Consider the following 6,881-nt stretch of genomic DNA (forward strand, 5'->3'; position numbering starts at 1 on the left):
TTTTGTTTCTTCCTTCCCTCCTCCTGTCATTGTCTCTCCATCCTTCTTTCTGAGTTTGTATCTTGCAAAAGCTTTGCATTTCTCTTATTTCCCTCATACCCATATCTACCTTTTTTTCCTCCTCCCTCCCCCCCCGTCTTCCTTCGTCTCTTCTTTTGGGTCCCAATCTAACTCCCACCAATTTTAATAGCAGTTGGATTGGAAACTTGCAGAGTAGACAAGCAGAAGCCCTTTACATGTTGGAAGGGCTTCAGGGGGCAACTGACTAGGATCATACAAAGCCTTGTCTACACCTCACACCAGTTGAATTCAAGCAGTGCAAGCCCCTATGTGGGAACTTGTTTCGGTTCAATAGTAGCTTATTTTATTTTACCTAAAACCTGCTCCTAATTGACTTGAACTAAACTGAAATAATCTTGGTATAAATCAAAATAAGTGTGTCCACACAGCCATTTGCACTGGTTTGACTAAGGGCTTATCTACATGGGAGTTATTCCTGATTAACTCGGTGTGTGGATGCCTTTATTCTGGAATAAGAGTGCTGTATTCCACATTAATTTAGTCCATGCATAGAGTTAAACAAGAAAATTAATCTGCTTTACATTTACACCCTACTTTATTCTAAAATTAACTTTCATGTGTAGACAAGCCCTAAATCAGTTTTAAAATCACACATTAACAGCTTGTCTACACAGAGTTCTCTCTGATTAACTCCATGTGTGGACACTTATTTCAATTCCTGGCTAAGTGGCAGTTCTGCAGAAAAGGACCCAAGGATTACAGTGGATGAGAAACTGGATACAAGTCAACAGTGTGCCCTTGTTGCCAAGAAGGCTAACAGAATATTGGGCTGCATTAATAGGAGTATTACCAGCAGATTGAGGGAAGTGATTATTCCCCTCTATTTGGCACTGGTGAGGCCACATCTGAAGTATTGTGTCCAGTTTTGGGCCCCCCCCTATAGAAAGTATGTGGACAAACTGGAGAGAGTCCAGTGGAGGGCAACAGAATGATTAGGGGGCTGGAGTACATGACTTATGAGGAAAGGCTGAGGGCACTGGGCTTATTTAGTCTGAAGAGGAGAAGAGTGGGGGAGGGGGATTTGATAGAAGTCTTCAACTACTTGAAGGGGGGTTCCAAAGAGGATGGAGCTAGGCTATCAAATGGGGGCAGAGGACAGAACAAGGAGCAATGGTCTCATGTTGCAGTGGGGGAGGTCTAGGATGGATATTAGAAAAAACTATTTCACTAGAAGGGTGGTGAAATCTCTATCCTTAGAGGTTAAGGGCCAGTTCAACAAAGCCCTGGCTGGGATAATTTAGTTGGAGTTGGTCCAGCTTTGAGCTGGGGGTTGGACTAGATGACCTCCTGAGGTTTCTTTCAATCCCAATCTTTTATGATTCTATAACCTAAGCTAGATAGATATAGGGCACTCTTATTCCAGAATAAAAAAAAGAAAAGAAAAGAAAAAGAAAAAAGTGTCCACAGATAGCCTTGGTTAACCCTAACTCCATGTGTAGAGAAGCCCACAATTAAACGGGTGCAACTCTGCACATAGACAAGCTCCAAAATCTCAGTAATTTCCCATTGTGACTACATGTAAAACATTTCTGCACCCGGTGAGCTTTGGCCACTGCAACTGGCCAGTTGTCCACTTCCCAAAACAAGCCCAGGTGGCAAATATTGTGTTGCAACCCCATCATGGATAAGAACTGGAAGTAATTTTTTGTATTGGTAGGTGTGTTCACTTACCTAGTTACAAAATTATTTTACAGATCATTTGGGAAGAGTTCAGTGCAATACAAATTGGCAAGCATGCTTTTTATATCTGGAATCTATTATCCTTTCCTCACTTTGTGATGGAGAAAAAACTGTTTCATTAAATTGCAAAGTAATATATTAAATAGTTGCCTTCCCTTCTAAATGTACGTGGAAAATATTTTGCTCCCTTCCACTACAATCTGTTTACCAGCAGTGAAGAGAATTAATGTAATGGTTTAAGTAATATTTCTTGAAAACATCACATCAGGTATGGTCATTTGGAGATCAACTAATAACTTTCTCCTTTTCCTTTTAGAATGCTCCTAATAATTTTCATAGACATTCCCAGCATAAATTGGCACAGTCACCTGCAATCAGTTTCAGTGGCCCCAAGCACATATGCTTCTAATTATTGACCCCAAGTTTCTTAGTGACCCTGAACTGTGCACTTAGGGACTGATCCATAGCCCATGGCAATCAATGGAAAGACTTCCATTGACTACAGTGAGCTTTGGATCAGGCTCGTACTTACTGTAGGACATAAAGGCTTATGAGAGAGAAATGTTTTGAATAACTGTAAAGATTCTTAGGCTCAAAATTTGATCTTTTTTTCCCCCAGTCTGTTTGCAAGGTCCCTGTAATCCTTTGTTTATTTTTAAACTGTTTACAAACAAATGGTTTAATGAGGATATTTTTACTATAGAATAACAAAAATAACTTACAGCTGCTCAGCATTACTGAGCAACACCACGCCATTATACAATCTGATGGAAAAAATCGTGCCCATTTTACATTCCCAAGAGACTTATTATGAAAAGATACATAATGATGTGTACTTGAATTACAAAAATAAATAATTCAATACATGAAAAAAATACCTTAAATTCATAGCCATCTAGCTATGATGGTCATTATCACCTGCACATTGTGTCCATGCAGAATGTTCTGGTGACAGTAGGAATAGAACTCAGAACCTGCCTGTTGCAAGAGCATAGGTCCTGACCACCTGAGGTAACACAGAATCTCAGTTTGCGGTTAGTAGTATTAGACCTACAATACAAAGTTGAATAGTTCTGAATCTGTCCAACAGCAGCAACTGCATGTGTGTACACACACAGTCAGTTCGTATGTACACTAGCCCAAATAACTGGGCTTTATGTGGATAAAGTGAGAAAAGGTTACAGTCACAGAGGTTACCCACAACTGCTAAAGGGCAGACCCCTGTGCCTGCTACTCCACTTTATGAGGCTAGAATATTGGCCACACTCCCACCAAACCATTTGCCACAGTGCACTGTGTGCTAGAAGCACATAGAAGGCCCCTCACCAGGCCTGTCTGTCGTCCATGGAGCCAATACTAAGACCTCATCTTACCAACGGAAGAAGGCTTCAGTGCAGATGCTTCCCAATTCCTACTGTCCCTCCTCCCCGTTCAGACATTGCCTCAAAGTGGGGCTTAAGTGGTTCAGTGGGCATTGCCCTCACCTTTTGCACCACAGTGAATTTCACAGTGCCCAAATCAACAGTTATCGAACTGTAGTTGATCCACTCAATTCAGCTCTAAACCACAAAATGTACAAACAAAATTCAAGGTGTACCTTCTTTTCCATTCAGAGGGTGCAATACAAACTTGAAATGTTAAAAATAATAATAATAAAAAATAAAAAAGTACCAGAACCAGCAGTCTAATTATATCATCAAAGCATTTATAGTGCTAGACAAGCCCACATACCCTGCTCCTCAAAAGGTATTTGGACTCCGAACTTCCATTGAAATCATCTGAACCTTAGTCTTTTTCAACAGCAGCAACTGTCTCTCATAAGCATCTAAATACTTACTCTTGTACACTCATCCCCAAGTGTCTGCTGGGGACATGGAGGGGACTCTCACCTGGGGGAAGAATATATTTGATTGTTTCCCCCCCATACCCGTTAATACACTACTTATTTCCTTAGATTGTAAAATGTTTGGAACAAGGACCATGCCTTCCTGTATTGCCCCAATTCTATAAATACATGTGAATAATTATACACAAAAGGATTGGGACTTGTGTTTATACAACTCCTGGCAGAATCCTGAGTGGGGCTTCCAGGCACCTCTATAATGCAAACAAACAACAATAGGTTAGAGATTTTTAAATTAAAAAATCAAAAAAACTACATACATTCTAACATGGTTTTACTCAAAATGTCTGTCCTCTGAGATGTGCCAGATGCCAAAGTCTGGTGGCTCTTTGGAAGGCCAGGATGTTCAGCTATATGTTTGGGCTGATGCAGAAGTAAGCAAAAGGAAAAAGATCTCAGCCCTGTTTGGTGAACTTATGGAAATTGTTTCCTGCCAGCTGCTCCCAATTCCTGGGCATTACAACAGCTCTGTGTGTATAGCAAGTTGGGCAGCCATAAGTAAGGAAACTGGCTGACAGTTTTACAAAAGAAAATTCATGGGAGTTCTGTGCGCGACGGGAAGAACGAGCTTAGACACCTTCTCATCCCACGATCACTGGAAACTGCTAGAGAGCAGGACTCCTGAGTCTTATTGATGTTTGACTGTAGGATTAGCATCATCTTCCCTCCCCTTTCCCAATGGTTAGGATGTTTCTTTTAGAGAGAAAAGAGTGAGTTTTCAACCCAGCGGGGCTCCTGTCTCCTTTTTCCTGGTTAATCTCCAGAATCAGAGCCAGCTTTTGGGGTGGGCTTTAAAAAAAACAAAACCTTTTCTCTCTCAGCTGACTTCTTTCCATCATGACCACCCAACTATCATTCTTAGGATACTAGAGGGTCAACAAGATGATTCCAGACAGAAGGCCAAGCCATTCCCTATGACAAAATTTAATTGATTCATTTTTATATTAAAGATGGGACAATATACAGGCAACAAACAGCCTCTTCTACTGCAGGAAAAGTGGAACCTAACTGCTTGTGCCCAGGTCGGGCATAGGTCCCAATATGTGTAAAAAAGGAATGTTCAGATAACAATTCTGCAGAATCAGTTGCTTAGGGGATAGAGAACTGGACTGAGCCTCAAGAAAGAGGAGTTCTATTCCCAATTTTGCTATAGGCATGCTGCATGACCATGGGTAAGTCATATGACTTCTCTATGCCTCAGTTTCCCCATCTGTTTAATGATATCTCCTTTGCAAAGAGCTTTGAGAACTATGAAATAAAAGTGCCATATCAGAGCTAGTTCTAATAAAACAGGGGTTTGGTGCCATTAAGCTCCTCTTTGCCAGGTTGAGAGAGAGGTTGACATGTATCCATTTAGGTCAGTTTTGGCTTAATTTTTGTCTTTTTTCTCCAATTTAAAAATAGAATCCTAGTAGTCACCCAAACCAGCAAAATGTAAGTGCTCAAAATAGACCTCTCATCCCTTTCTCCCAAACTTACAGATATACAGAATATTTGCCAGTGAAGCCACGTTAAAGCTTCAGCTAAATAGCTATGAAGCTTCAGCTAAACATATTTGTCTTGATAGCTATTCCATGGTTCATATTTTACCTTTGAAATGATGTTCCACTTATGCATGCATGGGCCAGTTATAATTAAAATCTAGTTGTTGTGGCTCCAAGCAATAGCTTGAGTGAAAGGCAGAAAATAGGATTCATGCAAGATCTCTGCTTTTAGACTTCTTGTGAAATAGACGTCACTCTACATCTATTCAGAAACAAAAACTGTGCCTAAATTTTATAAAGCAGACTACACCCTACCAAGTAATAAACTGCATGGAGTTCGTTGACTAATGCGTTCTGCATATGCTTTCAACAGGGTGGTTAAAATGACACCAGAAAAAAAAGTTTCTCTATGCATAGCTTTTGCTCTTCTTCCCTATTTTTTAGTTTGTGCAATATACTGAATTTAATAGTTCTGCTAAGGACACGTGATATCCTGGCTCCACTGAAGTCATTGGCAAAACTCCCATGGTCTTCAATAGGGCCAGGATTTCATCCAATAGTACCATTCATTCATCTGTTCACTAATGTATCCGTGCTAGTGCTGCTATTCTTGAGATTTGTCAGCTCTTTAAAACAGAAGTGGAAATAATAAACTGGCCCTAAAATTTTGCTTTGAAATAAAACATGGTTTCTCCACCTGACAGCATTTGATTTACAGTTGTAGCATCCTCAATTGTGCAGACTTAGTATATCTCCCACTGACTTCAGAGTCGTGGCTGCATACAGACCACAGGATCAAACCCTGGCTTATTTTTTTTAAAAAACTGATTTGTTAATGCTTCAGGGTAGAAAAATTACTAACTTATATGCTTAAGAATCTAGAATGCACTTTAAAAAGAGTCCTCAGCTGGGCTGAAGGTAGATTGTAGGGGTATTTTTATATTTTGCTTTGATTATCATGAACAAAATGCTTCCTTTGCTATTGAGATATGGTTTTTGTTATATTTGCACGGAGAAGGTAGGTGAGGTAATATCTTTTACTGGATCAACTTCTGTTGATGAGAAAGACAAGTTTTCAAGCTACACAGACCTCTTCTTCAGGTATGGGAAAGGTACTCAGGATATGTCTACATGGCAATTAGACACTCACGGCTGGCCCATGCCAGCCGACTTGGGTTCACAGGGCTGTTTCATTGTACTGTAGACTTCCGGGCTCAGGCTGGAGACTGGTCTTTAGGACCCCGTGAGTTGGGAGAGTCCCAGAACTTTGACTGCAGCCCAAACCTGGAAGTCTACACTGAAATTAAATCGCCCTGCCGCCCAAGCCCAGGTTAACTGGCACAGGCCAGATGTATATGTCCAATTGCAGTGTAGATATACCCAGAGTGTCACAGCAAAACACAACAGATAGGTCAGCATAAGTAGTTAGCACATATTCTAAGGAACTCTTCAAGGTGAAGTGGCCTGTTAACGCCCCTGTAGTCACAAGCCAAAAAAAAAAAAAAAGGGGGGGAGGGAGGGATTAGTGGATTACAGATTGTTCTAATAAGACATAAATCCATGTCTTTATTAACATCATGATTTTTAGCATCTAGCAAAGTTATGAATTTAAGTTCCCAGGCTCGTCTTTTGAAGGTGTTGTGCCGGTCTCCTTTGAGAATGAGGACTGATCGGTTAGATATAGAGTGATCTCTTTGTGAAAAATGTTCACCCACAGGTGATATGGTGTTTAT

The sequence above is a fragment of the Lepidochelys kempii genome, chromosome 1 (assembly GCF_965140285.1).
Source record: "Lepidochelys kempii isolate rLepKem1 chromosome 1, rLepKem1.hap1, whole genome shotgun sequence".
NCBI classification, from domain to species: Eukaryota; Metazoa; Chordata; order Testudines; family Cheloniidae; genus Lepidochelys; species Lepidochelys kempii.